This window comes from Chinchilla lanigera, unplaced genomic scaffold (assembly GCF_000276665.1).
Source record: "Chinchilla lanigera isolate Chin_1 unplaced genomic scaffold, ChiLan1.0 scaffold00054, whole genome shotgun sequence".
NCBI classification, from domain to species: domain Eukaryota; kingdom Metazoa; phylum Chordata; class Mammalia; order Rodentia; family Chinchillidae; genus Chinchilla; species Chinchilla lanigera.
Genome location: NW_004955455.1, coordinates 2,057,572 through 2,076,993, shown reverse-complemented (window position 1 = coordinate 2,076,993; position 19,422 = coordinate 2,057,572).

The window sequence follows — 19,422 nt, the reverse complement described above, 5'->3', positions numbered from 1 at the left end:
CTGCAAGGAGAGGGAGCTGCGGCATCCATGCGCCTGCTTGCCAGGGCTGTCGCCTCCAGCACTCCCTGTGCACCTTCTGCAGGTCCACAATAGCGATCTTGGGCTGGTGAGCGGACTTCCCGGAGAACACAAGGATGCTGGCTCTGAGGGCTATAAGCTGGGGCTCTATGAGGTGCTGTGGCTGCTGTAACAAAGAACCTCACACTTAGTGGCTTTAGACAACACATATGAATCACCTTAGAGTTCTGGAGGGCAGAAGTCAGGTATCCCCGGGGCTGTGTTCCTGCTGGGGCTCAAGGGGAGAATCCATTGCTTTGTCTTTTCTAGCTTTTAGAGGCTTGCCACAGCCCTGGATGTGTGGGCTGTTTCTCTGTCTTCGAAGCTAACAGCGTTGTAGCATCTTCCGTTCTCCTTCTCGCTGCTGTCAGCACACCATCCTCCCCGATTCTGATTCCTCCGCCTTGCTCTTGTAAGGATGCTTGTGAAGATGTTGTCCCTGTGGGATCACGCAGGATAATCTCTCCATCTCATATTGTCCTTACCTGCATCACACCTGCACAGTCTCTATTGCCGGGCCAGGTTAGAGATTCACAGGTTCTGGGGACGAAAGGGTGAACATCTCTGGGGAGCAGCAAGCACCTTCTGCATCTGCTCTAGCTGGGTGCAGGGAGGCTGCCCAAGGACAGACATTTAGGTTGAATTTGAAGGTTGAACATGAGTTTCCCCTTGCATGGAAAATGACCTGGTAGAAGATGTGTGTCCTCTGTGGGCCCTGTGGCCTGAGCCTGCATGTTCTTAGGCTGACAAAGGCTGGATAGGGTGAGCAAGCAGGGTGGAGGGAGGGATGCAGTGAGTGACATCACAGGACCAACAGTGTCCCCTAGGAAACTCTAGGCTGTGGGAAGATCTTGGAGTGCACGAGAGGGGGCCAATCCACTTTGTCCTTGCATTTGCACTGGGGAAGGTCAGGCTGGCTGCTGGTTGAGGAGGGGCTGGCGGGATCGGTGGAAGAGGTAGGCGGACTGTTCTGAGCCAGGCCTGGGGTTTGTTCATGGTGGAAGGGGGCTCGGCTGGAGACAGCAGAGCGGGAGGAAGTGCAAGGAGGCAGAATCAGCAGGACTGGCCATAGATTGGGGCCAGTGGAACAGTCAGGTAGGGGCCTACCATAGTCCATCTTCTGTCGTGTCACTGAATCCCAGAGACAATTTATGAAGGATAGCGGTTTATTTAGCTTGCACTTCCAGAGGCTGGGAAGCCTGAGAGTGCGGCACCAGTTTCTGATGGGCCTTCGTGCTGTGCATCGCTTGGCAGAGGGCAGCCCGTGGTGAGACGGAGCAAGTGTGCCCGCTCTGTCTTTCTCTTTGGAAAGGGGATAATGCTGCCACTGCCAGGGGCCTCACCCTCATGACCGCCTGGCCACGGCTGATCCTCATCATCTCCCAGAGCCCCACCGCCAGGCCCTAACAGGACTTTGGGGATTACGCTTCCAACCCCTGACTCACAGGGAACACACCAGCCCACGGCGGGCTCCCTTCTGCTGGAGGCTGTTTGGGAGCGTGGACCCCAATCTCAGATTTTAGGCAAAGCGGCTGATCGTCGTGTACAAAATTGGCTGACCAAGGAGCAAGGGTAAACATCCTCGGGGCCAGGATGGCCCCCAACTCTGCTCTGAGGCATCGCCAGCAGGCAAGTGAGTGTGGGAGCAGCTTGGAGGCCACGGCTGGGGCGGCCAAAGCTAAATTTTCTCCTTCCCTTCTTACCTGGTTTTCTTTCTTCTTCTCTCCTTCCTTTCTTTTTTTCTGTCTAGCCAAATCTCTTTTATTTTTAATACTGGAAGAAGAATGTAGTACGAACCCAATGCTCTGAGAAACTCAAACCACCCTAGATGTACGCGAAGTTCAGAGCCGGTTGCTGCCCTCTGCCCAAGCCATGATACCAGCATTCCTCGCCGCTGACCTTCACCTTCATATACACAGCGTTGCCTCGGTTCGTGAATGGTTTTGTTTGCAAGCAGAAGCATTTGGCAAAATTCATGTTTGTTTGCAAACTCTGCATCGCGTAACAAACACGATTGTGGCTGTCTTTCCCATGCAAACACAAATGTGGCCATCTTTTCCAAAATTGGAGGACAAAAGGTACCGCTGTATTTTTTTCTACTTTATTCTTTTTTTCAGAGTATCACCCTTTGGGAGTCATGATTTTAGGTAGGGGCCTCTGCCTTTGGAGGGCTCCTGTCCCAGATGGTTATTAGGTCCTGACTCCCTCGGCTTTCAGGGAGCTCCTGTGTGCCTTCCCCTCCTACCCTTCCCCGAACTGTGGAAACATGGAAAGCTGGCCATTGCCGTGTTTGTGTGTCTGTGTGTGTGTGTGTGTATGTGTGTGGCTTTCAGGCTTCCTGAGTTTGAATCGCAGCCCTGCTGCTCATTAAAGATGTAACCCTGGGTGCTCCTTCTTGAACTTGCCCAGGCTTCAGTTCCCTCACACGTAAATTGGGGGTAATAAAATCTTGTGCATTACAGGATTCTTACAAGGGTTAAAAAAAGACAATGAATATGGCTGTCCAAAATTGTGTGATGTGAATTACCCCTGGATAACTGCTTGTGATGCTAATATTGTAAGTTCTTGTTCTAACACAAATTGGAGTGTAAGAGGCTTCTGTTCTGTGTCCACTTTTCCTGCAGATTGTTGAATCTTAGCCTGAACGGCCAATTGTGATTCTTTTTAACAGCTGCATAGTACTCCTTTGAATGGGTGCAACAGTTTATTTAACTGGTGTCGTGTTGGCAGGCACTGCAGACCTTTCCAGTTTTTCCCTACACCAACACCGTCATGGACACTAGCAACCTTGTATATCTATCCTTGCCTTTCACTCACTCTAGTTTATACCCAGGTCAGGTCCAGAGAGTGTGATTTCTGGGTGAACACAAAACGTCTTTTAGAGACAGTTTCCCTCCACCTTTACTTCTTTGGGTTAGGGTTTTCCTCACTCAGGCAGGGACATGACGGCTAACAGGAAGTACACGAGCAAGCACTGCAAAGGGGCCCTCATGAGCACGTCCTCCTTCCACCTGTCCTTTTTGCCTACAGTGAAGGACGTCTGTACTGGACAGTGATTAAGAGTGCTTGGGAAGGCATGAGGCACTCCTGGGTGTTTAACATGAGGCGAGGCTGCCAAGAGAAAAGCTCTCCTCACATCATAACAGGCACTGCAGACACCAAGCCTGCCTTCGGCCGTGGCGCTGTAGCACTGGGGGATGGGAATGGGTCACGCTTCTAACTCTGCCAGTGAGAGCAACACAGGCAGCGGTGTGGATAAACCCAGAGAACTAGGTTAGGAGCCAGAAGATGCCAGGTTCTGTGCTAACTCCGTGACGACAGCCAAGTTGTGGACCTTTTCTGAGCCTCAGTACCCTCACTTGTAAATCAGGGGTTGAGGTGTCTCGCCCGTGGGCTCTCAGAGGCTGTGGAGCACAGTGGCTAGGAATGTGGATGCTGGCTTCCAACCTAGCCGCTTCCACTTATAGGCCAATGACTTTGGACAAGATCTGAAAGCTTTTGAGTCTGAGTTTCCTCATCTGTAATGTGAGTATAATAGTAATCCTACGAGCCCACAACACAGAATTGTGGTAGGACAAGTCAGAGAGCATATGCAGAGGACCCAGCTCAGTGCTTGATGCAGATTAACTACTCTGAGGATGAGTAGGTTGTTTTATCGTATACTGTATTATTAGAAATTTGCTGAGTGTTACGTGAGATAATACATATACAATTGGAAAAATACAGATGCTCCTTAACTTACGGGATCTCATCCCAATAAACCCATTGAAAGTTGAAAATAAGTTGAGAATGATTTAGTTCCCCTAACCTACTGAACCCTCTAGTTTAACTGAGCCTACCTTAAATGTGCTACAGTTGGGCAGAATGATCTAACACAGAGAAACGATAAAATATTGAATATCTCATGTAACTTATGAAATATCTTTATCCAAAACATGAGGCCACACAGCACACTGTAGAGTGCCAGTTGTTCTCCCCTGCTTCTGTGACTGGCTGGGAACTACATCTTGCTGTCACTGCTTAACACTGGTAGGAGGATTCTATTGCATATCACCAGGCAGGAAAAACATCAAAATTGAAAATAGAATGTACAGTTTCTACTGAATGCATATCACTTTTGCACCATTGTAAATTCAGCCATCCCAAGTCGGGGACTGTCTGTACACACAACAGATGTGTACCAGTTAAAGCAGTGCCAGCCATTGCAACAGGTATAAATGTTGCTTCGGTGGCTAGCACAGAATAAACTTATTTCTTGCTAATGTCCCAGCCCATCACTAGCATTTTTGGTGCAGCCCTCCTCCATCTTGTGGTCAAATCTCCTTCTATCTTGTGGCTGCATCATCTTTAAACACATACCTTAGCACTTCCTCTATCTTGCTGGTGGATATGGAAAGGGGATGAAGAAGAGATACACCTGCTTGTTAGACATGTCAGTCCAGAAGGGATGTATATTAGCTCTTCTCACAGGCTATTGGCCAGAGCAAATCACATGACCCTACCTCCATGCAAAGGATCCTGGGAAATGTAGTTCCAACATGATCATCTGCTTACTAGCAACAGGTTTAAGATATGTGTCTTGGTTACTTTTCTCTTGTTGCTGAGACAAAATATCCAACACCCAAAATTGATGAAGGAAAGGTTTATTTAGCTCACAGTTTGTGAAGGTTTCAGTCCATATTTGGCTGGCTCCAAGGCAGGGTGTCACATGGCAGAGGGCAACAGTTCGTGGCAGTGGAAGATAGCAAAAGCAGCAAGAGCAAAAAAGGGAAATAGCACAGGAACAAGCAGCCTCTTTCCCTCCCTTACATTGTATGCAATCTACCTGCCTTAGGGGCAGGTGTAGCACTCACACCCATAATCCATTGGACTATGGATCAATCAAAAATCTAGAAACCCTCCCCATGACTGCATGAGGACTTGGGGGGACATGCAGACACAAACCATAACAATACGGAAAGAGAGCTGGAATCCTTGGAGGTCACCCCTACTTAGCACAGTACCCTCATTTCCAGGAGGTGGCCAGGTAATGACAAGAGTGGGCAGTTCTGCCTGGGTCTATCTAGTGGATTGGCCCGAAGGGGTGTAGTAGAGGATGTGTGTCTCCTCCTTGAACTGTCTTGCTGCTGCTGCTGCTGCTGCTGCTGCTGGAGCCTGCAACAGGTCCCAGACAGTGCAGAGAGCAGTGATTACCTTTGGAGCCTTGAGAGCACAGAATCACACCCCTGAGATCACAATGAGCTCACAAACAACTCCAATGGCATGCTTTCATTGTCACCTTCATTGGTGTCACTAACGAGAAAACTGAGGCATCACTCTCCCCCATGCCTTGGCCAAGATTTGCAGTTGGGTGGGGACCCAGGACTTGAACTGAGATCTTGAGGTGAATGTGGTCACTTTGGAAGCCAGGGTCACAACATGGGGTCCCGCTGTTGAGGATGCTCTGTCCCCAGCAAGTTTCCAGATCCCAAGGCCTGTTGGATCGGAGGCTGAATCAGCAAAGCAGAGAAAGAGCAAACAAGAATGGTTGTTCTTTCTGGAACCTCTAGTTTGTTCTTTGAGCACATTCAACAGGCCCCTGCCACCTGGCCGACCTCTTTGTTGGCTCTGTAAGTCCCTGGGTGGCTGTCATGAACATTTCTGTACTTGCAGTATTTAACACAGAGCTGGCTGCACCAAAGGTCTGGTGCGTATTTTCTGGATACCTGAAAGGAAAGCCTCAGGGAGCATTTGTCTGCATCACAGCTCCTTCCACATTTGTGTGTGAGTTGTGGCATCTGGAGGGTGAACAGAGCCCCTGCTGGGGTTTAGGTCCTTCTCTGGGTCCTTGTACAGCCTGGGAGCCAGGGTCCACTGCTGTGCCCACTTAGTAGACAGGGAAACTGAGGTGCTCCCCTGGACTCTTCACTGACCAGTCTGGCCTGACTCTGTCCCTCACCCTGCCTGCTGCCCGGCATTGCCTCTGGGTTGGTCTGAGCTACAGACCTAGGAGTGGACAGGAAGTTGGCCAGCCTGGGGACAGAGGCCATGTGACCACAGGGAGACCCTTCCTTTGCCAGGCAGCCCGGCTTCCTTGGCCCTTGGCCCGAGTCACAAGGGGCTGAAAAGTGACCTTTGGGCATCTATAATTAGGCCTTGCCTGGCGTCAGAGTGGAGGGATTTTCAGTCTTGGCTAACACTGACTAAGCACTCACCATGGGGCTGACTCTGCGCCAGGCCTTGCGACACCCTGCTGGAGGATATTCCTTACTCCTCTATTTCCCGCTGGGGAAACTGAGGCCCAGGAGGGCCATCCTTTTGCTGAACTCACTCAGCTAGGCAGAAGTTGAAGCCAGATTTGAACCCAGATCCCTGTGGCTTTCATAACCACCAGTTTTTGCCAATGATTAGTGGAAGTTCCACCTCTCCAGGTCAAAGCAGATTTTCAACAGAAGAGGCAGGAAAGAGGTGTATGCTGAGGGCTGTATGGCACTGCCTGTCCCACTCCTTTTTCCGACACGTCCCCACCTCCTGGCTTCTGTGCGTGGAGTAGCTTGTACCCAGATCTGCCCATGTCTGGCTCCTTTCCAGCCATCAGATTTCTGGGCGATTGTCACCTCCTCCAGGAAGCCCTCCCTGACTATACCTGATCTCCATCTGCCTTCTTATTTCCTTCTTCAAACTGACCTCCAGTTAAAATGATCTTTACCTGTGTATTGCTTGTCTACCCAACCAGACACTAACTTCCAAAGAGACACAAGGGCAGACTGTCTCCTTTGTTCCCTGTGGACTCCAGCCTTGGGGACCCAGCTTGGCATATAGTAGGCATCTCGTAAGGGGTTGCCAAGTGAGGGACGGAGGGTGAAGGACTCTTGGGGACAGGAGGACATGGGTAGGTGGGCGGGTGAGTGTCTGTGCCTCAGGTCACCTGTGTGCCCTGCGGTGGGCATGGGACAGGGAATGCGGGGGCAGGGAATAGGATTCAGACACTTGGACAGGGAGCCTGTGATAGGATGCTGGAGGCATTAGGTCCAGGTCTGGGACAGCACGGCCTGTCTTTGAGCCAGGACACCGGACACTAGTGGCTCCTGCATCGCAGGCGGTTCCTAGCTTGGGCATGGTGCTCTGACAGGCTGTTGGCCTGTGTGTGGGCTGGCTCTGGGGACTTGCCTGAGGGCATAGGCCGGACCTGGAGGAGGGGCAGCCGCAAGGTGACAACCCAACCTGGGGGGAGAGAAACTGTCCAGCCCAGCTGCTTCCTATCCTAAACCCTGGCACCCCCATGGAGAAAGCCCACTGAGAAATGAGTGCGAGGGGACCCTGACAGACCCAAGGGCCTTTTCCTATAGTGAAAGGCTTAGCATGATTCCGAGTGCTTTCCAAGCGTTAGTGCTTTTATTCTCATAACAAGTCATGAGGAGGGAACTATCATTAGTCTCATTTTGCAGAGAGAAGTGATTTCCCCAGAGTCACAGGGTTGGAGCTGAGATTTGAACCCAGCCTCTGGCCCCAGAACTTGTGCTTTTAACCCTTCATTCTGCTGCGTGTCTTCGGGCAAACTACTCTGACTCTTAAGACTAAAAGGCAGTGTGATTTGCAAACTTTTGGAAAGGATTTGGCATTTTCCACAGTGAATTCTTACTTGGAAACCCAATAGACGAAGTGTAGAAGAGGGAGTTGCTCAGGCTAAAATGGGGAGTGGGATCCTGAGAGCTTCATGCTGGGTCCACTTGGTCCCTGCCTGTCCCTCCTCCCAGGGCTTCTTGCTGTAAGTCCGGCCTATCGACTTCTCTCAAAGATTGTCACTTCCCGAAAAGCTAGAGACAGGTTTGACCTTCACATTGTATTTTTGTGGATCTTTTTCTTAGTGCCCAGAACCCTTACAAATGATAAAGGTCTGGATGAATAGGGAGGGGTTGAGAGGGCCCCCAACACCCGTTCCCTCTGGAGGCCACTGAAACCCCCACTAGGGAGCCATGGAATAAGAACTGTGCTCAGGAATCTTGCAGGAGTCTAACATTCTGAAGCATTTTTTCTCCCTAAGATAGTCTGGCTTCTAAAGAGTCTTCTTTTTATGGAGAGACAATTTATATATAGTAAAATTCATAAATATTACATGCTACTCCCATAAAACCACCACCCAAATCAAGATAAGGAACATTTTCAGCCCCAGACAGCTCCTGCACAGTGCTTCATCCACTTCTCAATATTTCCAACCTTCTGAGATCCTTAAACTTTTTGAAAGAATAGGAGTTAGCAAACCACCTAGCTGGTGGACCAAATCCGGCCCATTGTTTGTTTCTGTTAATAAAATTTTATTAGAACTCAGGCATGGCCATTTGTTGACATGGTGCACATAGCTGCTTTTCTGATATAAAAGTGGGAATTGAATAGTTCCACAGAGACTGTATATGGTGAAAAAAAAAATCAGGCTTTTTACTGAAAGTGTTTACTGAGTCCTGTTCTGAAGCAGCATTGCCCATGGTAAGTTCCTGTGATGATGAGGATGTCTCTACTGCCCAAGAGAGCATCCATGAAGCAGTACGGCCTTTAAGCATTGAAATGTGCCTCACTGGACCAAGGAACTGAATTTAAATGCTATCTAAAGTTAAAATTAAGCAGGCATGGTGTCTCACGCTTGTAATCCCAGCATCTGGGAGGCAGAGGCAGGGGGATCCCTGTGAGTTCAAGGCCAACCTTGAATACATATTGAATTCAAGGCCAGCCTAAACTGCATAGTAAGACCCTGTTTAAAAAAAAAAAAAAACTTAATTTTAACCTTTTTTTCAGTATTGGAATGAAGCCAGGGCCTTGGCACTGAGCTACATCTCTAGCCCTTTTTTTCTTTATTTTGACACAAAGTCTTGAAAAACTGCTAAGTTGTCCAGGCTGGACTTGAAGTTGTGATCCTCCTCGCTTTACCTCCCAGAGTGTTGGTGATTACAGGTATGGGCCACCTAGCCCAGCAAGTTAGTTAATTTACATTTCAATAACCTCAGTGGCCCCAGTTCTAAAGCGTTCTAACACTAGGACACTACTGATTCTTGCATCTACGTGTCCTGAAAGAGTCTGTCATTCAGGGAAGGCACACAGATTTGTCCCCAAAGTTGGGTCTGTAGGAAGTAACCGCCCCACCCCCCACCCCTCCACCCCCCGCTCTGATCTCAGGCTGGCAGCTTCAGGGTTAATGAAGAAGCAGCCTAGGACTGCTGGTATTTTCCTCAAAGATGTTGTTTGTATTGATAGATTTTTGGATGATGCTTTAGCATTAAAAAAGAGAGAGAGAAAGAAAAAAAAAAGAAAAAAAAATCAATGCGGGGCTGATTGTACCAGGAAGGGCAGTCGATTGGTAAAAGAGCTGCGGCCGCGTATTGGGAAATAGATTTTTCTGCCCTCCAGACATTAGCTTGAAATTCTTTGAAATGAAGGTGCACAATCTGTGTCAGAAATGAAAGATTAAGGAGGTTAATATGCTGGGCCTCCCCTCCTCCTTTTTAATTTCCACGTCCCGGGTGCCCTTGGCCTCCTGAGGAGGATGCACAGGGTCCCCTGCTGCACTCCAGCTGATGTCCCCTCCCCCCGTGTAGCGGGGCCTTGTGGAGGGACAGCCGCCCCGTCACCTGCTCCTTGGGCAGGGTGCAGACAGGAGAGGGCCCTGCAGGCCTTTGTTCTGGGGTGGACTCCGGCCCATGGGATCTGGTGGTCGTCTCCTGGGGGAGCTTCTCCAGGGGCTCGTGGCGGGCCCTGCTGTCATCCGCAGCTCATCACTGACCTCTGGGGTCCCTGAGTTTCAGGCGCTTAGCATCGGCCCTGAGGTCACCTGTGCTGAGGACACTGGGTACCCCTTCCCATTTCAAGCGCTCCAGATGCCCGGCATGGTCTCAACTCACATGTGTGACCACAGGGTATTTGGTCCACACGTCGCCAGAAGCTGGGGTTTTAACCTCGGAGAGCTAATCGCGGTGATCAAATTGCCGTGTGGACTGTGTTCAGACACAGTCCGTAGTCTCCTCCTGCCTCCCCAGGGGAAGATCCACCTGGCTGGCTTTTCATCCACTAAGCAGCTGGTGGAGATGGAAGACTTTTTGCTGTTGACAGCTTCCCAATTTGGCCTTCTTTTTGTCTCCAAAACAGCAAGATTATGAGACCAGCCCCTCTTGGTTGGGCCCAACTCTTCTGCAGACCTGATCTTCCCTCATTGTGATAACACTTTTGCAAAACAAAGAGTACTGTGATATTCAACCAGTTGCACAGGAAGCTCTGAAAAGCATGGGCAAATAGAGAGAGGGGTTCTAGAAAGGCTGGCTTATGGTGTGAGGCCCCTTGGGAGGACCCAGAACCCAGACCAGCTGAGGTGGCCCCATGGGCTGTGCACGGATGACATCAAGGACGATGCCCAGCTCCTGAGTGCCCAGCGAAGCGCCAAAGGGTGAGCAGCAGACACTTCCTCGGTGCACCTGGGACAGGCATTCCAGGCTGGGATCCAGGTTTAGGAAGCGCAGGGTCCAGCCTGGGCTTTGCACCATGCCCAGAAGCCTCTGCTGTTTCCCAGGTCAGAGAAGCCCCAGGCCCTGCGCATGAGTGTGGCCATACCCCAGCTTCAGGCTGGTTCAGGACACCCGCTGGGAAGAAGAGGGCTTCTGTGAGGCAGTTGGCTGCAGGGCCGTCGCATCGCAGATGGAGGCCGGAAGAAGGAAGGATCAGGGAGGGCGAGGCAGATTGTGTCTCCCTGACCCTTCCCTCCCCAGCTCTCTCTAGGAGCTCTGACAGCCTCTTCTCAAGCAGTGCACGCCATGCCGGGGGATGTTGGTCTCCCTGCAGCCTGGATGTGCCATGTGTGCCCGGCCCATGGGCACTGAACTCTCCATCTGGCTCTCCCAGGCTCTCTCTTGTCCGTTGCTGTGCTCCCAGAACCAGGAGAATAGTCTGGTGGGTGAACCAACACCCAGTGTCTGTGAAAGTGAAAAAGGTCATGCTAACAAGCACCGACTGAGTGCTTACTATGTGCTGGGCACTGCAGTTAGCAGGGGACTAACCCACTGACTCAGGAAAAAGTCAGTAGCTCAGGAAAAGTACCTAATAAATGAATGCTTCTTGGGGCCTATGGAGCTAGACTCCACTAGGGACCCTGCAGGGACCCTGGGAGTGTTCCCAGATCCCCTGGCCTGCTGTGTCCCAGGTGGAGCCCAAGCAGATGGATCTCCTGGCCCTTGCTCTGCAGGAAGAGGAGGTGGTCTGTGGAGGTGCTTTGTGGGGAGCTTTTATCTAGAGCCAGTAGGCTCTGGAAGCTCTGTCTGCCCGCCTGCCCCTTAGGCTGCACATTTCCAACCCTGAGAATTTGCCTCTTGCTGTTCTATCAGTGTGAGTGAAACAAGACAGGAAGCTATTGGCACCAGAGTTCCTGGACCGACACAACTTGGAACCATAGAAGAGATCTTGAATTAAAAGGTACGTGAAATATAATTTCATTCATCCATCCATTTATTCACTGTTGTGACACAGACTGGTTGCTCGCTCAACTTATTTCCCCGTCTTCCTAGTACACAGATAAGTCACATTTCCCAGCCTCCTTTGCACTTAGGTGTGGGCATATAATGAGTTCTGGCCAGCAGAATGTGGGTAGGGGGCCGGAGATATAGCTCAGTGTCACAGTGCCTGGCCTGGCAAGTGTGAGGCCCTGAGTTCGTACCAGAAAAGGAGAGAAAAAAAAAAGGAATGTGGGCAGGTATGACTTCTGTCACATTTAGGTTTGGCCTGTAAAACAACTCCTGCTCCCATAATCCCATAATCCCATAATCCTCCACTCTCTTTCTCCATCTGCCAGCTGAGAAGCTGGAAACTGAGGTCCTAGAGCTGGAGGAGCCACAAAATGAAGGAATCTGAGCTTTTAGATGGCTATTTTTCTTTTTCTTTTTCTCCTTCTTTCTTTCTTCCTCTTTTTTTTTTTTTTTTTCAATAGTGGCGTCTTGCATGTGCTAGGCAAATGCTCTACCATCAAGCCTCATCCCCTGTCATTTTAAAATTACATTAGGGACAGTATCTCATTAAATTGCCCTGGATGGCCTCAAACTTGCAATTCTCCTACCTCAGGCTCCAGTAACTGGGATTATGGGGATATGCTCTCACGCCCAGATGAATGGCTACCTATTGATTGAGACTGCTTTGTAGCTCTCAGAGGAGAAGAACAACGTGATTGTATGAAGCTGCTGAGAACTTGGGGCCTGCCTGTTACAGCATCTAGCAATAGCTAGCTGACATCTAGCAATAGCTAGCAATAGCTAGCAATAGCTAGCTGGGTGAACAAGTACTTACTGAGCAAATCTGCTATGAGCCTGGGACTGAGTGAAGGGCTGAGCTGTAGTAGTGAATGAGGTAGACAAGGTCTGGGCCCTTGGAACATTTCAGCTGGAGAGACAGAATAAAAAGGCATTATTTCACATAGTGGTATCAGATGTAGAGTGAAGCCAAAGAAAGGGAGTCAATGGTAGAGAGGGGTGGAGGGGAGAGGAATTTTGAACCAGGTGCTTAGGGAAGGGGTTCTGAGAAGGATACTTAACATCTGCCTTGAGCCTGAAGATTGAGGAGAAGCTGGTCACATAAAACACCGCAGGAAGGACATTCAGACCTGAGGGAACAGCAAGAGCAAAGGCCCTGGGGTGGGAGTGGAAAGGAGACCAGGGTGCCTGGAGGGAAGGGGGCGTGCAGGAGGTGGGCAGAGCTGGGAGTCATGTTTACAGACTCAGAGATCACAGAAAGGAATTTGGGTGATCACCAAATTCAAGTGTTAGAGCCTTAATTCCTCGCTATGCTGGGCTTGGGCAAAGTGGCCTAGTGTTTGTGTCATGGGAGGGGAGCTGCCAGAATGGATGAGTATCTTTTTCCCTGGAATGGGTCAGTAATCAATCATGGGAGTTCTGACCCCTTCCTCTCTTTTCCCTGCTCTTATTTGCCCTTCTGGTTCCTGCATGAGTTGAAGCAGCATGAGGCCCTCAGCAGAAGCTGGGCAATGTGGCTCTAAACCCTTGGATTTCCCAGCCTCCAGAACCATAAGTCTAAATAAACCTATCTTCTTTATAAAGTATCCAGTGTCAGGTATTTTGTTATAGCAACAGAAAATGACCAAAAAACACTCTTCTTAGTGTGTCTGACCTGTGCATTGTGCTATACATGGATGATAAGGTGGTTAGCAGAAATTGATACTTTTCACTTCTCCTGGAGCTTGGATTCTGGGTGACTGACTGCCCATCTGATACCCAGCTCTTCTCTCCAGTGTCTCTGCCAAGCTGCATTTCCTGGTTTGCCTCCAGGGTTGCCTCGCTAGCTCTGAGGCAGCCTGTTGCATTTTTGTGCGGCTCTTACGGTTCCTTCATTTGCTGCCTGGGGTTAGATACATCACCTTCTGTCTTATGGGAGCAGGGCAGCTACTGTGTGGCAGTCATCAGAGAACATGAAGGAAAATAAGAGGAAGTTCTTGCTGGTAAATAGCACATGGTCTTTTAGAGGGTTCTTTCAGGCAGGGGACCCTTTGATATGCTGACTGATGTCTCCCCTCTCCCCAGCCCTCCTCTGGTTCAGAAAACCGCAGGGAGTTCCACTTCTTCTGCCTCAGGGATAGTTGTAACAACAAAAGAAAGAGAATAAGAGAAATGAGTTTGTGGTTTTGGATTTCAAAAGCCTATTTAGAGTCTGTAGACTCTGGCTTTTGAACCTCAAAAGGATCAGCTTGGAAGGATCCAGGGAACAAAATTTAGGCAATAACAGAGAATGTAGCAAACTGATCTGTCCAAGGTGGTTGTTGATATCCCAGCAGAGAGCGAGGCGCGCAGGGCTGGAGGCACAGGGAGGACCTTGGGGAGGAGACGGTCCCTATGGAGGGCGGCAGGAACCCCAGCTAAGGAGCGGAGGGGTAGAACGATAAGAGGAGAAATTTTCTTGTGAGAAGATGCAGAGATTAGCAAGGGTAAAAAAAAAAAAAAAAAAGCAGTGCCCCCTGTCTCACAAATACAGTAATACCTTGGTAATAATTCAGTTTGCAAACCAAAGCGTTCAGCAAAATTATGCCTCCACTCTCAAAGTGCGCATTGGGTAATGAACACGACTCTAGTCATCTTCCCAGCAAGAACCGAACGCAGCCATCTTCCCCAGAACCGGGGAACAGATTAAGTTTGTGAACTGAGGTACTGCTGTATGTTCCCGCATGAGTCTGGGCATTTGTTCCCACCTCCTGCTGTCAGCGTTTTTTTATGTCAGCCGAGGGACTAGTGGAGAGTCCCTGGGTTAATGAGGTCCCAAAATGTAAGCTCCAAGTGCACCCCGCGCCCCAGGAGAAAGCCTGCTTAAGAGCAGAGTCAACTGGTACGATTGGGGCCCTGCAGACAACCGTACCTGAAGCTGCACCTTCATAAACTTTCCAGGTTCATGCAAATGATCGCTCTGGCATCTTTCTTTAGCGCTGGGAGCTGGGTTTCTGTCACGGGCAGCCAGGAGTTCTGACCACACCACCTGGCGATGGAGGAGCGTATGTGGCTGATTAGACAGGATGCTTCTTGCGCAAGCCTCCCCACTATCCAGGGAGCTGTGGCACTCTCTGTTCACAGACAGGCTGGCTGAAACCCAGGGAAGGTGTGCAACTATACCAGGCCCTGGTGGTGCCAGGGGGAGCCAGGGCTCCAGGCCCTGATATGCTTCTCTTGTGGGTGCACCCTGCAATCCTGACCACAGTGAAGGGAGGCGAGAAGGAGGTGTCCGGTGAGCACAGTCTTGCAAGCGAGCCGGGGTGCGCATCTGGATCGTGGAGTGCAGCAGATGGCCCAGCTGCCTCCGCCACATCGTGTAAGTTTATGGTGTTGCCAGGTTCTCCTCCCTGCTGCGTTTATAGGGATGTCTTCAGGATTTCCTTTTTGATATATGAGAGAGGCTCGTCGGCTGGGCCCCCTCCATCAAAGGGTAATCTTCGAGTAAATCACCATAAACCAGCAGCCGGGTGTTTGCACGGCCCACGCTCTGTCCGTGCTCTGGGATAAATCTTCCGGGTAACACACTCACTGTGTGACCCCGGGGACCAAGCGGCATGAAAAGGTCAAGTACAAGGGGCAGCAGAGAACTTGTCCTTTGCTCTCGCCTGGACTGAGGACAGAGCAGGCGGGTTTGCTGGTTTCCTATGGCTGCTGTATTGAGGTGAGGCACCACGGCAGGGAACATAAAACAACAGCATCTCATTTTCGCACCATTCCAGAAGCCCGGAGTCCAAGATCCAGGTGTCCGCGGGGCAGCGATCTCTCCGAGGGCTCTAGGGGAGACTCCTCCTTGACCTCTTCCAGTTTCCGGTGGGCCCTGGAGGTCATGGTCCTGTTGATGCCTCACTCCAGTCTCTGACGCTCCTGTCATGGGCCACTGTGCCCTAGTGCTTGTGTCCCTGTGCCCACATATCCTCTCCTTTCTTTTTTTTTTTTTTTGTCTTTTTGAGATAAAATCTCGCTATGCAGTTCAGGCTGGCCTTGAGCTCACTTTGTAGCCTACGCTGGTCTTGAACTTGCAGCGATCCTCCTGCCTCAGCCTCCTGAGTGCTGGGATTACAGGTGTGCGCCACCACGCCCGGCTCCTCTCCTTTCTTTTAAAAGACCCCAGGGGCTGGGGATTTAGCTCAGTGGCAAAAGCGCCTGCCTGGCAAGCGCAAGGTCGTGAGTTTGGTTCCCGGTACCGGAGAAAAACCAAAACCAAAAAATAAATAAATAAATAAATAAAAAATAAAAGACCCCAATCCCCAGATGAGAGTTCACTCAAGCCAGTCTGATCTCATCTTACCTTGGTTCCTTCGGCAGAGACCCTGTTTCCAAATAGAGTCACATCCTGAGGACCAAAGTAGGCACATCAGTGTTGGCGGGACACCATTCAGCCCAGCAGGGAAGACGGTAGGACAGCTCCTGCTAAGGGAGGGGCTTGTTCGGGGATGGGAGGGGCTGCAGAATTCAGACATGTGTTTGTGGGGAGCCATTAAGGGATGTTCGTTGCAATACTCAGCCCTCTAGGGACCCGTGTGAGTGGAATGACGCCTGCTGTAGCTTGACTGTGCTCTGTCCCCAAGGGGTCATGAGGCAGAGACTTGGTCCTCAATATGACAGTGCAGAGGTGGTGAGCTCTTTAAAGGGCGGGGCCTAGTGGGAGGTCCCAAGACTGGCCCCTCTCTGCTCTCTGGCATCCTGTCCCACTAGATCCCTCAATCCTGAGAGTACTCTGCCACGATGCCAGTGTTCTGCTCTTGAAACTGCCTGAAGTGTGAACTAAATAAGCCTCTGACTTTTATAAAGTTGTCTAGTCTCAGTCATTTCATTATAGCAACAAAAATATACAAACTAGTATAAAGCCACTCCTTCTTACTCTTTACCCGATCCTAGGAAGAAGTCTGCTCTCTGAAATGGTCATTGGAAGATAGGCAGTACTAGAATGTTCTTGGCAGGATTATTTAAAGGGAAATCACACAAATGCATCTCTTGGTCGAATGCTATGGTAGCTGTAGCTCTGTGCAGCCCATTCCAGTAAGAGCTAGAGTCTTCTCCCCTTGAATCTATGGTGGTCATGTGACTTGCTGTGGCCAATAGAATGTGGCAGAAGGAATGTGTGTTGGTCCCAAGTCCGAGCAGAAAGAGGCCTTGCATGCTTCCCTTTCTGCCCTGTGGGAGCTCCGGGGTCACCATGTGAGGAGTCCCACTAGGCAGCTGGAGGGTGAGAAGTGAGTGGAGCAGACAGGAGCTTGCCCAACTTCCGCATCCAAGACCAGTCAGCCTTGCTGCAGGAGGCAGACGTGGGAGCCAGCCCAGCTGAGATCAACCCAGGGGAGCCCTAGTGGACCCACCTAAGAAGTAAGCATGTGCTGTATACATGGTTGTGCTGAAGGCCCCTGGAAGCTGGGATGTTTTGTTACCCAGCAGTGATGAATGCATCATCAACAGTAAAATGGATACATAAACTGTGACATATTTATGCATGGAACAACACACTGCAAGGAGACTACGGAAGCTACTGCTACAGAGGACAATATGGATGAGTCCCACAGATACTGTTCCATGAAAGAAGCTCAACACAAACCAGGCACACTGGTGCACACCTATAATCATAGTTACCAGGGAGGCAGAGGCAGGAGGATGGCAAATTCAAGGACAGCCTAGGCTACATAGTGCTACTTTATCTCAAAAAAGGAGGATGTCTTAATTACTGTTCTTGTTGCTGAGACAAAATACCCAACACCTACAAGTTAAAGGAGGAAACGTTTATTTAAGTTTACAGTTTGTAGATGTTTCCGTCCGTATTCAGCTAGCTCCAGGACAGGGTGGCATTGACAGAGGGGCACTGCAGAGGAGAAACAGATCATGGCAGGCAGAAGGCAGCGAACAGCAGGTCTGGTTTTTTTTTCTCTCTCTCTCTATCTGTATATTCCATCCGGGATCTAAACATATTAATTGGTGCCACCAACCCAGGGTGGGGGTTCCATTAGCCACACCCAGAACTATGCTAATTCCAATCAGTGGGCTAATTTACTACCACACACCTTTAATCCCAGTATCACATACCCTAGGCCCAGGCAGCTCTGAAAAACCCCACCTGTAAGCTCATGAGGCTTTGTGGGGACATCTAGATACAAGCCATAACACTGGGGAAGAGATTTTCATTTGGTGAAACCATTATTGAGCCATTATACTCACAATTCCCCTCCATTCTGGGGGATGTAGATTGTATTTTGGTAAAAAGGTTTTAAAATGTCTGATGTCTTTTTTCTTTTCTGGTTGCTGGAGGGCCAATGGGAATCGGTTAGGCAGAGGATGGGGTGTGTGAGGGGAAAGTCACACACGAACACTCTTCAAAGCTCCTTGTGAAGCTGTCACATCGGGACCCACTGCCATTGCTTCCTAAGTCCGGCATGGCCAGCTTTTCTTCCCATGCTGGGATGTGTCAAACTGCAGGTGAAGCTGAGGCCTGAGTTTAGGGACCACGAGGTGTGACCTGCTCAGGGCGACTGAGAAGCCAGATGCTTATGCAGAGACACTTTGGGGGGTGGGGGTGGGTATGGGGAGAGCTGGGCTCTGAAGGCACTTTTCAGCCCAGGCAGGATGGGAAGCCCCCATCACACGCTCTCCCCTGGGGGCACAAATGTGTTACTTGAGTTGAGCTTAACTAAATGTTACTCTATTAAGTTAAATTCCTGTGTGAGGAGAAGCCGGGGTGTTAGGGCCTTGACCTGTGGTTAGCCAGCTGTTCCCCTCCAGTTCCCCACTGCCCTGAGCCCTCTGGAGAGTCGCCTTGGCTCTCCAAGTCTCATGTCCTCCTTCATAAAATGGGGATGGAGGCAGATTAGGACAGCATGGCCACTGTCTGCTACTCTCAGAGTCTTGGATTCCAAGCTGCCATCTGGGACACAAAAACACCCTGTGATGCAGGTGGTGAGGGCTACCACAGCCTTTCTGGGCGGATCGGGCCAGTGTCCCCTCAGCTGGCCGAGCTCCCGATCTGTTTGGTGTCAGTGGGTGGCTCAGTCCCGTGGCTCCTTTTCAGCAGACACTGGGCAGAGACGGGGGTCCGGGAGTGAGCTCAGCCCCACGCCCCTCTAGGAGCTGTGATCCCCAGGCCCAGGCGAAGGGGACGGGTGTTTGGAGACCGCAGCCTCGCCCGGCTCTGTGGGAGGGAGTTCATGGTGGGATGGGCAGGGGACCGCTTCTCCAGCAGGTCTGCTTCCTCCCAGCCCATCTCACCTTTCTAGAACGAGCGCAGCCTGGCCTGGGAATGAAATGCCGGCATGAGCAGATGGGAAATGGGAAGCGGGTGGGGTGTCCTAGTCAGTACAGACAGATTTGGGGGTGCACCAGTGAAAAGGACAGGCGGAGGGGGCGAGCAGAGGAACACAGTTTGACTTACAGGTATTTATTGAGCACCCACTAGGTGCCGGAAGCTGCGGACCCCTCCTCTGGAGAGCCTGGTGGTGGCGGCCGCAGTTGCGGTGCCTGTGGCTGAGCAGAACGCTCCGGAAACACACGGGGCCGGGCTGCCTGGAGAGCCCTGGTCCCCCTTGCCTTTGTCCTTCACCCGCCGCCTGTCCCACATGGCCCTCAGGACCTGACCTGGGTGGGCAGCCAGGCCCTCCCCAAGCCCAGGGACCCCCAGATGTGTCCAGGGGCCCTCACGGGCGCTGGCATTTGGGCCCCCATGCTGGCACTTGGCAGTGGGTCCCTGGTCGCCCTGTGTCTGGGACCTGGCACTCTTCTGTCAGCAGCGGGGCCTCCCAGGGCACGATGGCCCAGGTGGTGGACACGTGTCCCCGGGGGGCCTCTCTGGGGGCTCCTGCCGCTGTCACAGCCACACACGCCCTTTTGCAAACACACATGGTGCATGATTGAT